The 13,693-nt window shown below is 43.5% G+C and overlaps 1 long non-coding RNA gene across 1 annotated transcript in view; it reads left to right on the forward strand.

The window, feature by feature from the left end:
* The first annotated feature begins 689 nt into the window (after positions 1-689).
* The window catches only part of LOC109288883, a 16,954-nt gene continuing 3,950 nt past the window's right edge, over positions 690-13,693 (forward strand). Inside the window, exon 1 of the long non-coding RNA XR_002095235.1 lies at positions 690-1,681. This is a non-coding gene — a long non-coding RNA (uncharacterized LOC109288883). The remainder of the gene's footprint in view (positions 1,682-13,693) is intronic.

The following is a 13,693-nucleotide window of genomic DNA, read 5'->3' on the forward strand; positions in this document are numbered from 1 at the left end:
CCCCCCCCCCGCTTTCTTCCTCCTCCCTTCCCTGCTTTACCTTTTTTTCCTCCCTAATTTCTACCTATTTATATTTTCACTGGCATCTTGTCACAACTTTGGCTTCTCTCATTCCTGTTTTCCTGATCCCCAACTATTTCCTTTTTCACAGACAGCCTCTTTTTTACCTTGTATTCTATCACTGTAATATCACCCTTTTCTTTCCCTGCTTTCTTACCCCTCCCTTCTCTGCTTTACCCTTTGCCTTTCTAATTTCTACCTATTTACATTCTCACTGACATCCTGCCTCATTTTTAGCTTCTCTCATTCCTTGGAGTCTCAGACCAGCAGAGATTCCCTATGCATGACGAAGAGTGAATGCACCTAAAAGCTTGCTAAGAACTTTATTTTCCAGCTAGTCAGTTGGTCTAATAAAAGATATCACAGCTACTCAAAGAATCTTGCCTGCCTGTCTCCTTAGACCAACACAACTACAACCAAAAACCCTGGTTACTGCCTTAGCATTGTCACCTCTGACCCTGAAGAATTAAGGCTCTCTCTTCATTGCAGTCTTGCTCAACCCTAAAAGATCCCAGCTTATATCTAATCAGGAAAACACTACAGTGCTTTGTCCTCCCTTAGTGTTTCCCTCAAGATCTAAAGTAAAGATAGAGAAAGAAAAGAAGACAAGAATTGAGGCAGGGAAGGAAGCAAAGGGAAGTCATGTCTCTTGATTAGGATGCAGACTTCTGTTGTCCAGTAGATTGGCATTTCACCTGGCATACCCTGCCTACTGTACATGAAACAATTATTTAGCTCCAAACACAGGTTTTGACATTTCTCGGCCATGAATGATAGATTTGGGATCCAAGATGGACTAAGGGTCTGGGTCATAGAAACACTGACAAGAAACAGATGCTGTTTAACTTGGTCCCACCTTGCACAACATGGGTGGATGCCAAGTGTTAACACTCGCAGCACAGAAGTAAATATGCACTAGCACTAGTTGCTTCTGTTAAACAATGGTTTTAGATGGCAGTCACAACACCCTTATCTATCTTATGTTTCTGGTAATGATCCAATTAGTCTAATGCGTGGGTCATGCTTAACAATCATTATCTTTGTTAGCTTTGCCTAGAATAATGCCCAGGATTTTTCACTAAGGTTTCTAGTAGGCCATTCTCCTGACTTTCCTCTTGCTCACTCCATCAGCATCCCACCCCTAAATCACTATCCTTGCTGGCGCTTGTACCAGCTACAAGAGTCAAGGGTTATAATCTGACAGTATGTAAGGGCAATCGCTAGTCTGGATTTTCTGGCTATTATAAACAACGTAGGAGAGTGCTTTAAAGAGCAGGGAGAACTTGGTGGTAAAGAAGCTGGTCCATAACAGTTTGGAGCTCTGCTTTGCTCCCTCTCCCTTTACAACTGAAAGGACTAAGCCTGAGCTCATGAGAGAGGCTTGCTGGGATGTAAAGAAGTCCCGGAGTCCAGGGCAATGGGCTAGAAGGAAGTGGCCAATTGCTAACTTGATGCTGGAGGGAAGGGGCATGAAGGCTCTCCTTAGTTAACTTTCAGGCAGGGAGGATCCTGAGTTAAGGGAAAGGATTAGACTTCTATGGAGAACTCTTTTACTGTGATGAGAAGGGAGTAAGATCCTGGGTTTCCACACGCTAGATGCTTACTGGTGTCAGCTGGCAAGGTAAGAAACACTTTGGTCTTTGCTGAGCAGTTGATGGGCTGCTGTCCTTCCAGGTGTGTGTTTGTGCTTATCTAGGTCTTTCTTTTATGTCTGTCTGTGCGGTGTTTCCTCTGTCACACAAAAATGAGAATTTGGCCAGAGACGACAGAAGCACAATGGCTCTACGCATAAGGGTAGGTTGTAACTCAAGGTTTATTATAACACGTAGGTGCAGATCGTTACATTTTTAGTGGTATCCAGTTCTGTTCATAACTTATATAATCCTTTGTTCCATGGAAAAAAATACATTTATGAGCTGCAAATCATAGAGATGACACTGTGGTTAAGGGGATTATTGCTTATGTTTTCAGTAAGAGAACTGTGCTTTACTACAGTCTTGGACACTTTTCAACTTTTTTTTCCCGGCTTTGTATGAACATAAAGGGCTTACTGGAGTAGAAAATACCTCTGCACAGCTGCTTTTGTTTAGGTTTTTTTCCCCTTTCCTCCCTGAACATGGCAGTGACGATATAAATTTTGGTTGAATTACTTTTAAGAAATGTCTCGTCTTGCTGACTCTGAATCGGAGCAAAGCAACCAGATGAAAAAGAGGTTGAAAGCTGGCTGGAAGCAACGAATGTGAAAGAAGAAAACAGTTAAAACCAGGCAGCTCTTCTTATATTGCTTGCCAACGAGATGAAGCAAACCATGGTACTTGTCAATTTTACCTGTGCCTACTTGTGAATGGAAATGTTACTGCAGTGCAAAGGAGGGAGGGAGGAGAGGCTGGAGACACAGCAATTGCCACTCAGAGACAGAAAGGGCATATCCTGCTTTTTTTAATTGCCCACAATCTAGTGAGCCGTACAATTTATGGGCAAAAAATAAAACCCATAATTTGGATACAAAGACAAGAGCAGTAATACGTGTGGTTATGGACGCATCCATTGTGTTACAGGGTTTCCTAATTTGGCTGTTTTTATATATGGGGATCTTTCTTCCCAAGCCTCATGCAAGTCAATTGCATCATCAGAAGACTATTCCTACAAATAAAGATTTCAGAATATTGCATATTTCTTGGCCTGGGGATCCTCTGAAAGTGGTGTTTGTGCTAAAAATATTCATATAGCTGGCAAGCTATACACTTCCTCTTTGGATGGAGATCCAGCTGTGCTGCTCGTGATACCTCCAGACTGCAGGGCTGGCACCTGGGCCAGAAGGATTAGCTGACTCCTGCACAAAGCATCTTACTTTTGGGTAAGGGAAACCGCTGAGAGCACACTGTGCTGGTCTTGTCTTCTCTCTACTGGCTACCTATTCAGTTCTATATCTGCTTCCAGGGTTGAGAGAAGCCCCCAGCAGGTGAGAACTAGGTAATATACCTTCTCTCTCTCTGCTACTGTACCAGACATTAGTTGTTTGTCCTCCTGCTGTGAAACCTTAACAAGTGGGACTGGATGTTCACTATTAAGGACGTTCCTCTGTAAAACTCCCTATCCCGTAAGAACAGAATGAGTCCAAGTGCCACCTTATGAGTGCAGTGAAAGAGTCCTCTCCTATGGTCTTTCAACAGAGAGTGGACCTAACAAAATAGCCTGCCTTGCTTGGACAGCAGCATGATATGAGAAAGTAATAAAGCATCCTAGTTGGCTTTTCTTAGACTGAAACTTCACTAGCATTCAGTATGTATGTGGCAGGGTGAGCTGAGCCTGTTAGAACTGCAAAGAAATAGATATTTGACCTAAAGTTGTCTATCCTGAAGAGTGTAGGTTTAATTGAAAGGAAGGACTCGCCAAAAAAAAAAAATCATTTACTATAGCCTAGGGCTGTCAGTAAAACAGGAGTGAATTAAGCCACTCCTTAAAAACAGCACAGTGTGAAATGTATTTCTCACCATCACTCAATTCTAAGTTTAATGTACATGTGCTTTTTTTTTTTCTCCCACTGATTTTTCTTGTCACTTAGAGATGATAACTTAAGATGCCTCATTTATTGATTACGTATGTAATCGTACATATTGCTAGCATTCTTCCCTTCTGGATGATAAAGTGGTTCTATTTAAATTGTTGTTACAATGCCCCAGTAATTCCTTTTAAAAGGTTGTCACATCACCCCACTTATTCATGTGGAAGAGCCCATTGTCACTTGACAGTGGGTGTCATATTTCTTTCTCTTTTCTTTTATTAATGATACGCTGCATAAGTGCTAGCATTTATTTAAACTGCCAGTTACTGTAGCAGTAAATATTAATCAATTGCTAAAAGAAGAAATGTGCCATTGTTTGAGGTATAAGAAAACGTGTGATACCACAGGCTGTCTTGCTTCTGCAGGGACAAGAGAAAAATGGTATTTACCATTTGGTTTTGTGGTATTTCAGTAGGAAAAAAACCACTGTAAGGCTGCACTAAATCTCTGTAGCTTAACTGCTTGCTCACAAGCTCAAGAAGGCAACTGTGGATTCAGAAGAAAGTATTTGCATCCGTGGATTTAGCAACAGTTTATGAAATATTTTTGCAAGTTTCAACCACGCACCGCTTTAAAAAATGGAAAGCATCTCGAGGCTGCAGGAATGGATTTTCTCCAATGTCAGATAAAATCACAGATGTAACAGCTTCCCCTGTTTGTTGACATGGAAATGAGAGCAGCCGTCCAATTTGGAAGGGTGGGTATTTATGTCGGAGATGCTCTGTGCCAAGTATGTGTTTGAATCAAAATGACAAACCTTGGCAAAATAATGTTTATAATAAGAACATCATGAAGCCAATGTGAAGAAATGTGATGTTAACACCAACACTGGGGAGACTGAAGCACAGAATCGTCTCCAGTGGAGCCGTGATGTATGACAAGGCATCCACCTTTTCAGCCAAACTTGCCCCATTGTGGAGGAAGGTAGACAAGAGAGACGGAGGAAAGAGGTGTGACCCACCATCATAAGGATCTGCTCCTTCCTGCTGGAACTACTTGCCACGTCCACAGTTGAACATGTGGATCTCAGATCAGCTTCCTCAGTCCTGTATTCTGTGAACTCACCGATTTACTTCCCTATTTACGGGAAGACTATCATCCTCATATTGAGGGACTGCCAATGACTTTGAGGCCATTCATTGAAATGGCACTACTATAATCATCTTTACATTGATTTCGGCTCTCGCACAGCTAATGATTGTGTTCATTTCAGAGGTGCAAGCTCCGAAAAGCTTGGTTAATGAGTAGTGTCCTAGAGGACTCGGCACATGTTATCATAGTTTTTGTTCCGCTTTATAGCCCCTTTGAACCCTCATTAACACTTCTCCTTTTAGTGTCCTTCCTGTAGGTGGGGAGGCAAAATTACCCTAAATCTCTTGTGTGACTGAAAAGTAAGGGACTGTGATGTATCAGCAAAATAGTTGTTAGTGGTTCAAAAGGAACAAGTAAAGAGTAGGCACTTTACACAAAGTAATTATATATCCTTTTTGCACATTTGCCTGTGGCTACGGTCAGAAAAACCGTTGCAAAGCCATAGTGTTTTAGCATTTCATATTTATTTCCCACTAATGTATTTCCAATTAATTTTATGAATCAAATGTACAATGAAATGGTATTAATCAATAATACTTAGCAGTTTATTGCCAGTGCAGTTTACAAACTGTGATAATATTCAACCTTACAACACCCTTCTGAGATATCTAATTACCATTTTCTCCATCTTGCTTATGGAGAATTCAAGGAACAGAGGTTAAGGGACTTCATGTCAACAATGAGGGTAGAGCACAGATGTCTCCGCTTCCAGACAAGTGCAGTAGCCAGATGATCATATTCCCCACTTGGAAGATTTTTGTAATTCCTAATATTGCAAGCTCTACTTAGTAACTAATAAATAAAACCTGGTGTGGGTGGTGGGTGTGTGCGCATTTCCTTTTTTTTTTTTTTTCTTTTACTGTTTCATACTTTTCCCAAACAGATGCAATCAAAATCAGAAATGTAAGCAACCAAAATATATAGCTGGTGATCCCAGGAAATAGAATAAACTATTTTCTATGTCTAACTTTATCCCAGCCATGCATGTAGTCTAATAAAAGATGTCACCCCCCAAAAATCCTTGCCCCTTACAATAAACTATTGCCCACTTTTCTTTAACATGGTACCAACCATGAACTTGAGGGTTTATGGGAAATCTAAATGTTTTTTACACAAGGGCCCAATTCTGAGACAGGATCGCAGTGTTGCTTGCTTGTAGACGTAGGTCAGCAGTGAAATAGAGAATACTGAGTCCCAATGTGTGCAGCTGAGGAATGGAAATCAGTACTGTTTTTGTGTATTTTGGTGAGGTGAATCTTTATCGTCCACGTGAACTGGAACCCACTCATCACAAATAGGCATTAGTAGTTTGTGGGCAACGTGCACATTCTCCACCTCCTCCCTTTGTGAAGACCAAGTATGAAAGTTGCTTTTATGATTCTCTGTGGAGATCATTTGAAAGGGGGATCTTTTACAGCATTTTTCAAACTTTTATATATATAAACCAAGGGAGACACCTTGTTGGACCTGGTGAGGGGGCTGAGGGTGCTCGACCAGCAGGTGATGATCACTGTCACCCAGGTGGAATTCACCATCCAGTGCAAGGTGGCAAAGGCCTGCAGCAAGGCGGCAGCCCTAGATTTCAGGAGGGAGGACTTCAATGTGCTAAGGAGAATAGTTGGGGAAGCACTGAGGTCCCGGAGGGGAGGGGAGCCCAGTGTCCAAGAAGAGTGGTTGCTCCTTAAGGAGACGATCCTCCAAGCCCAAAGGGAGGTAATCCTAACACGGATCAAAGGGAGCAGGAGGGCACAGAAGCCCCCATGGCTTGCCAAAAGCATCCGGGAATGTCTTCTAGCTAAAAGGGAGGCGCACACCCAATGGAAGGGAGGGGCTATCACCAGGGAGGACTATACTGCGGTTGCTCGGGGATGCAGGGGGGCAGTCAGGAAGGTCAAGATGGAGATGGGACTGGGACTAGCTTCCCGGATCAAGGACAACAAGAAGTTCTTTTTTAAATACATAGGGGCAAAAAGAAGGTACCGAGTAACGTGGGGCCCCTGCAAGACACGCTAGGAAATTTGGTTGTCACACCAGATGACAAAGCTAACCTGTTTAATGACTTCTTTACCTCCATTTTTCTGAGCAGGGACCATATCAGCCCCCTCACCTGGCCCCCCTCAGGCCCCAGGGGAGGCACACCTAGGCTAAGGGTCAGTGAGGATCTAGTCAGGGAACTTCTGGAGAGACTGGATGTATTTAAATCAGCTGCTCTGGATGATCTCCACCCCTGAGTGCTGAGGGAATTAGCTGAGGTCCTTGCGGGACCCTGGCACGGCTGTACGAGCACTCGTGGTGCTCTGGTGTGATGCCAGAGGACTGGAAGAGGGCCAACATGGTTCCCACCTTCAAAAAAGGGAGGAAGGAGGATCCGGGGAACTATAGGCCAGTTAGTCTTACCTCGATCCTGGGTAAGCTTTCTGAGGGAATTATTCTGTCACATGTCCACGAGGGGCCAGCAGGGGAGGTCATGCTTAGGGGCAACCAACACAGGTTCATTCGAGGCAGGTCCTGTAAGACCAACCTGGTGGCCTTATATGACCAGGTCACAAAATCCTTCACTGCTACCCCTGCATCTGACATAGTGTCGAAGGCCTTCCTCAAGTCCAGAAAGACTGTCTCTCACCTTGTTCTCATGAAAAAGTGGGGGACTGTGGTGTCAACACCTACACAGTGAAATGGGTCGACAACTGGCTGGAGGGCTGCACCCAGAGAGTGGTGGTGGATGGGTCATTTTCAACCTGGAGGGATGTGGGCAGGGGGGTCCCCCGGGGCTCGGTCCTCAGGCCCACACCGTTCAACATCTTCATCAGTGACTTGGACGAGGGGGTAAAAAGCACCCTGTTCAAATTTGCTGATGACACTAAGATGTGGGGGGATGTGGGCACACTAGAAGGATGCAATAGGTTACAATCGGACCTAGACAGGTTACAGGGGTGGGCGGATGAGAATAGGATGGGATTCAACACTGACCAGTGCAAGGTGCTGCACCTGGGGAGGAAGAACCAGCATCATACCTACAGGCTGGGGAACTCCCTTCTCATCAGTGCAGAGGCAGAAAAGGATCTTGGAGTCATCATTGACGCCAAAATGAACATGGGCCGGCAGTGTGGGGGTGTAGTCAGGAAGGCCAACCGCACCTTGTCATGCATCCACAGATGCATCTCGAGCAGGTCCAGGGAGGTGATACTCCCCCTCTATAAGGCACTGATCAGACCGCAGTTGGAGTACTGCGTCCAGTTCTGGGCGCTGCACTTCAAGAGGGACGTGGACAACATGGAGAGGGTCCAGAGGAGGCCACTCGCATGGTCGGGGGCAGCAGGGCAGGCCCTACGAGGAGAGGCGACGGGACCTGAACCTGTTCAGCCTCCACAAGAGAAGGCTGAGGGGAGATCTAGTGGCAGTTCACAAACTAGTCAGAGGGGACCAGCAGGCATTGGGGGAGTCCCTGTTCCCCCGAGCACTACCAGGAGTGATTAGAAATACCGGTCACAAGCTGGCAGAGGGTAGATTCAGACTAGACATCAGGAGGTGCTACTTCACTTTCAGGGAGGCTAGGATCTGGAACCAACTTCCAAGCGAAGTGGTGCTGGCTCCTACCCTGGGGGTCTTTAAGACAGGGCTAGACAGTCACCTTGCTGGGGTCGTTTGACCCCAGTACTCTTTCCTGCCATGGCAGGGGGTCGGACTTGATGATTGGCTCAGGTCCCTTCCGACCCTACTAACTATGAAACTATGTATGTATGTATAGGCCCTTCTGCATCCCGTTAACTGCCTTTGAATCTTTAGCACTGAACTTACTCTCTTTAGTAAGGGCCAGTTTTTTTAAAGGTATCTAACAGCCTAGATGTTAATCTGTGATGCTGAGTTTTCCTGCTTTTGTTAGTGCAAGGGAGATTATTTATATTCTTTTAATATAGCATCAGATTTTTGTTAGTGATTTAGTAAGTATGAAAGACCTAGTCCTGTACCAAATTCTGCCAAAGTTCTGGCATACAACACCACCCCCCCAGCATTGCATTGACATTGTGTATTTATCTCTCTTCATCCATTTAGTTTCATGTTAATCTTGTGTATTAGCTCCTTATTACTTTTTTTAAAATGCCAGCTCATTCATCTAACAGAGGCTCCCACTCAGATGTTGTCTACTAATTTGATTTAGGGCGCTGTAACTCTTTAGCTTCGTCACTTGAAAAATATGCCCTCTCTTGGCTAAGGGCTGCTTTGAGAAGCTCCTAGTTTGAATCAGCAACAAGACAGATGGATTATTAAACTACATCCCTGTCAAAAGAGTCAGAAGGGGAGGAAAGCATATTTAAAAATGACACTTTCTAAAGCAAAAGCCTTAATGCTCTGTTTTTTTTTGTTCTTTTTAAATCATGTTCACTCATTGCAGTACTACAGCAGGTTCTGAGGGTTGTTTTTTTCCTCCCTAGTCTGATACATGTACTCAGAAGAGGTGAGAATCTTGCTTGAAGGCTTAATTAGAGCATGCTCGAAATATGTACTGAAATGGAACATTCTCACAAAAAGTACAAGGATCTTATAAAAGCACTACTCCCTTAGACACTCAGCTCTGTTTCCCACATATTAACTGTCCTATGGTGAATTGTTTGCGTAATTATTTCTCAGTAACCATATAGGGCAGGCTCCTGTTTCACTTTGTGTTGGTATGGAAGTTACCCAGTGGTTTGTAATCCTATGCTGTACGCAGAATGCGTGCACATGCGTTCACTTGGCTTAAGTCTGCAGCTCCTTGGGCCTATAGTTTAGGTGAATGTAAGCCACAAAATTTGACCTGGTAAAAACCCATGGCTGGTGGGTGAGGGAGGAGGTGTGTACCATGTTATAGTTCCCTAGCTTAGTGACTAAGACACTCACCCAGGAATCGGGAGACCTGGGCTTTACGCTCCCCACTTCTTGAAGCTGGCCCCCTGGAAGGTCAAGCAAAGAGGTTATATGGGACCAGGAGGAAAGTGAACCAACTAAGTCCCTGACTGGAAGAGAGGGGATTCAGGGCTGTAGCCTGGACCCCTTCTCTCCCCAATGATCTACATCTATTCTGTCTGCTAAATGCAAGGTGCAGTGGTTCATCTTTGAAAGGAGGATTGGATAATGCCTGATCTGTGGCTAGAACATCGTGCAAAATAAGAAATTACAACAAGCAGGGAGGAGATACTGACAAAATTAGCATTAGAGGCAAGATAGCATAGCGGTTAGGACGTGAAGACCCCTTGCTGGCATTTGGAGCAAAGCAATCGATAGCATTTGAATTTACAGTTGCCAATAAATTGAGAATGGAGATGATGATTCATAATAACGAACTTAAGATAACTTGTTTTTTGATGGGGGCTTTGGAATCAATTTCTTCCAGGAAATGGTCAATATCTCATAAATAGGAAATGTGCCGGGCGGCTTCCAGTTGCTTTCACGCTGGTTGACTGTGATCCTGGTCAAATAACTGCAAGTGCATCTGTTGTTTTTTTTTTTTTCCCCTGCCCCCTTGAGCTAGTGCCTGGGGCAACTGCCCCAATCACTCCAACCTAGCTATGCCACTATACTGATATATTTAAAAATTATTCAGTGAAATACACATTTCAGGAACATGACCCTCATCACATGCACGAAGACTAGAATATTTGTTACTTGCCGTCATTTGTCTTGCAGCCATTTAAATTTAACTTGTATGGCTTCTTCCAAACTGTCCGTGTCGGTATTTTTTATCTATATATTCAAGAATGGTGCTGAAGTAGCTTACAGTGGGCAAAATCAGATTTATCACAGCAAAATATGAAAGTGAAAAGAGTATAGTATAGGCTGCAGCAAATCAAGATCCTGAGGAAACAATTTTCATCTAGGCATTTGTTTTGTGATGTAGAGAATACCCATTGGTTTTTGGATTGACATATAAAGAACTGGGAATATGTGGGAAAGAGAGAAAGTGAATACACTAATAAGGAGGCTTTTGTACATGGTTTGATGTGCTCCAGTCATCCTGACTTGATTTGCATACATATTAGGAGCATGGCTTTGGATTGCAGCGGCTGATATAAATTGCAAACAAACTAGATGTATAGTTTTCAGGTCCATAGTGACATACAGAAATCAAAATTGGGCAAAAGAAAAGTGAAGCTGTCAGGCTTGGGATTAACACTGATAAATAAAATGTAATGTAACATGAGGTTGGATGATTAGTGTGATAGAGATTACTGTAGAAAGGAGATTAAAATGTAGGTTACTGGTATGCAGCAATCTCTAGGATGCTAAATCACATTGCTCTATAGTTGATAAACTGCAAAGAAAAATATGCGTGAATTTAGAAATACCAGTATTTTAAAAAAATACACTGGAATTGCTGGAGTAAAAAATTTAGCACACAAATCAATGTCTTAACTTTTGTGAAACCGAGGAGCCATATGTGAGCTTTGCTCAATCTCAAAGTCCGTGGGGCCTCCCCCCTCCCTCTTTCATAATAACTTTGCAATTGCAGGGCAGGCAGTGGAGACTTAGTCTATCTAAAATTGAAATAAATGTTTGTATGAGCCTCTGCAAATTAACCCTATGCAGTTTTGCACCATTTTATGATAGCGATAACATGCACATTTTTACATCATGCTTTTTGTTGCCAAAGATCTTAGTATTTTACAGATGGAGGACCTGAGACGCAGAAAAGGCGAAGCGACTTGTCCATAGCAGTGGCATGGTCAGTGGGAGATCTGGGAAGAATATTTAGGTCTCCTGGTCCCTTGTTTAGTACTCTGTCGACAAGATAAAGTTTCATCTCGATGTCCTAAAACAGTCAGCTTGCTTATTCTCATTGAACTACATCCTGAGGTGTTTCTTCATATTCGAAGTTCTGTGGGGAAAGCTCCCACTGAGTTCAGTGAGAATTAGAGATGAAGCAGGATGCATGGGGATCTCAGGACTTCTCTGAAAAAAAAGAATATCTGTAGTAAATAGAAAGGGGGAGCATTTCCCCTTGCCTCTGAGCATTGCCATAATGGGTCATTGAGATGCATTATATTTGTAATTGCTGTTTTATGAGGGCTAGAAAACTAAGCAGGCTAGAGGAAAAAATGTGTAACTTACAGCTGCCTAGGGATTTTTCTAACTCATTTTCTGGCCTGGTGTACAGTTTTATGTGACTATTTCCTGTAAGCAGTCAATAAAAACAGTGCTTGCTATGGCAACTACCCCCTTCATCACTTGGACAGGAATAATGCACTATTCTAAGGACACTCATGCCAATTAATTCTATGAACATTTACAGACGCAGTATTTAAAATGGGTTGCTCTGTTAAAATTACCTATGTTTCCCTTCAACACCCTTCTCTTTCCTTACTTGAAAATGTATATTAATGGTCTGATCCTTCTAACCCTCCTTGAGTACAATGGATGCTGGACATTTTTTCAGAGATGGTCCTTCCTGGGATGATATCACTTAGGTGGCAACTTCCTGGACTTTGACGTACACTCAGATACAATCAATAATCACTCATGTCCGGAAGTCCTGATGGAGCATAATCCTGAATCAAAAGACAAGAATGCTTCCTTTTCTCAGTTGTGACATGGAACATACTGTATCTGCTCTACAGAGCTCAGCATGTCTGCATGACTCATTACTGTGGAGGGAGTCATCGGGATGATGTATTGAAATGCAGCCATCTCTATTACGGTATGCCATGCATGTTTTTAGAAAGCTATTTTTAAAATTAATAGTACTGTGTAATGCTGATAAAGTAGAAGGTATTTATAATTTGCTGCACTCTCACCCTCTTTCTAAATCCACATTAGTCTGCATTCCATTCGATTAAAATACATTTGTTAGGAAAAGAGACAATGTTTGGAAAAGTATTAATAGTGTATTAACACTACAACCCTTCCTCATTGAAAATGTACATCATTTAAAGCACTATACAAAGGCTATTGCTTCTCCTCCCTCCCCTCCCCCCATTCCACAGTGTTAATACTTCTACTGCTACCACACGATGAGTGCTGTGGTTTGTCTCTTGGTGGTGGCCTTAGTAGAGGAGGTGACCTACTGGTGTAAGCATCTAGTTTAGAATACCTAGATTTTTCTGAACAATGGGTTCAGACTGCAGCAGGAATGACCCGGTCCTTTATTTTGTGAGAAGCAAATAGAGATCCAGGCGTTACTCTGTGGAGGTTATCCAGGAAATGTCTGAAAAGCAAATCCCCGTCTACTGTTTATGGACATTAAGAACCAAGCATTAAATAACAGCATCTGCAATTAGACTCATTTTAAACGTTCTAAATTCAGTTATGCATGCCAATAGTATTTGCATATGTAAATCTAGGAGCTAGCTGGTTATCCAAGAATGATTTCTGTAAGTAAATATTCTATAGTAAATACAAAATTTACCAACAGTTTTGATAAATGCAAATTTGAGCACCCACGGTATGATCCTAGGTGTGTAATAGGGCTGTGTGAAGCTTCAGTCCCTGATTCGATTCAGCCCAATTCAGTGGCTGAATCTCTGAATCCGAACCAAATCAGAGGACCCCTGAATCTCTCCAAATCAAATAGGAACTCTCCGAATCGATTCGGACAGAGACACAGCTTTAAATATTTTTTCAACATACCTCAAGGTAGCAGGGGCTAGCGCATGCTGTGGTGCTGGGACTCATGGAGCATCCCATAGAAGTGTGCGGAGCTCCCCAGCATGCTCAGCAGCAGACCCAGAAGTGGCCCAGAAGCACTTGTGGTCCACTTCTGGGTTTGCCAGGGAGTGTGCTGGGAGGCCCCCTGGTGCCCTTCCCAGCTCAGCAACTGGTGCCTCCTGGGTCTGGGTGGTGCACCTGGGGTCTCCCCCGACAGCCCATCACCAAGCCAGGGGGCTGCAAGGGCATTCCCCTGTGTGCTCCCCAGTGGACCTGGAAGTGGACCAGAAGTATTTCTGTTCCACTTCTGGGTTTGCTGCAGAATGTGGAGCCCCCCCCCCCCCCCCCCCCCCCCCC

Source organism: Gavialis gangeticus, unplaced genomic scaffold (assembly GCF_001723915.1).
Source record: "Gavialis gangeticus isolate Ggan-Ray unplaced genomic scaffold, GavGan_comp1, whole genome shotgun sequence".
NCBI classification, from domain to species: Eukaryota; Metazoa; Chordata; order Crocodylia; family Gavialidae; genus Gavialis; species Gavialis gangeticus.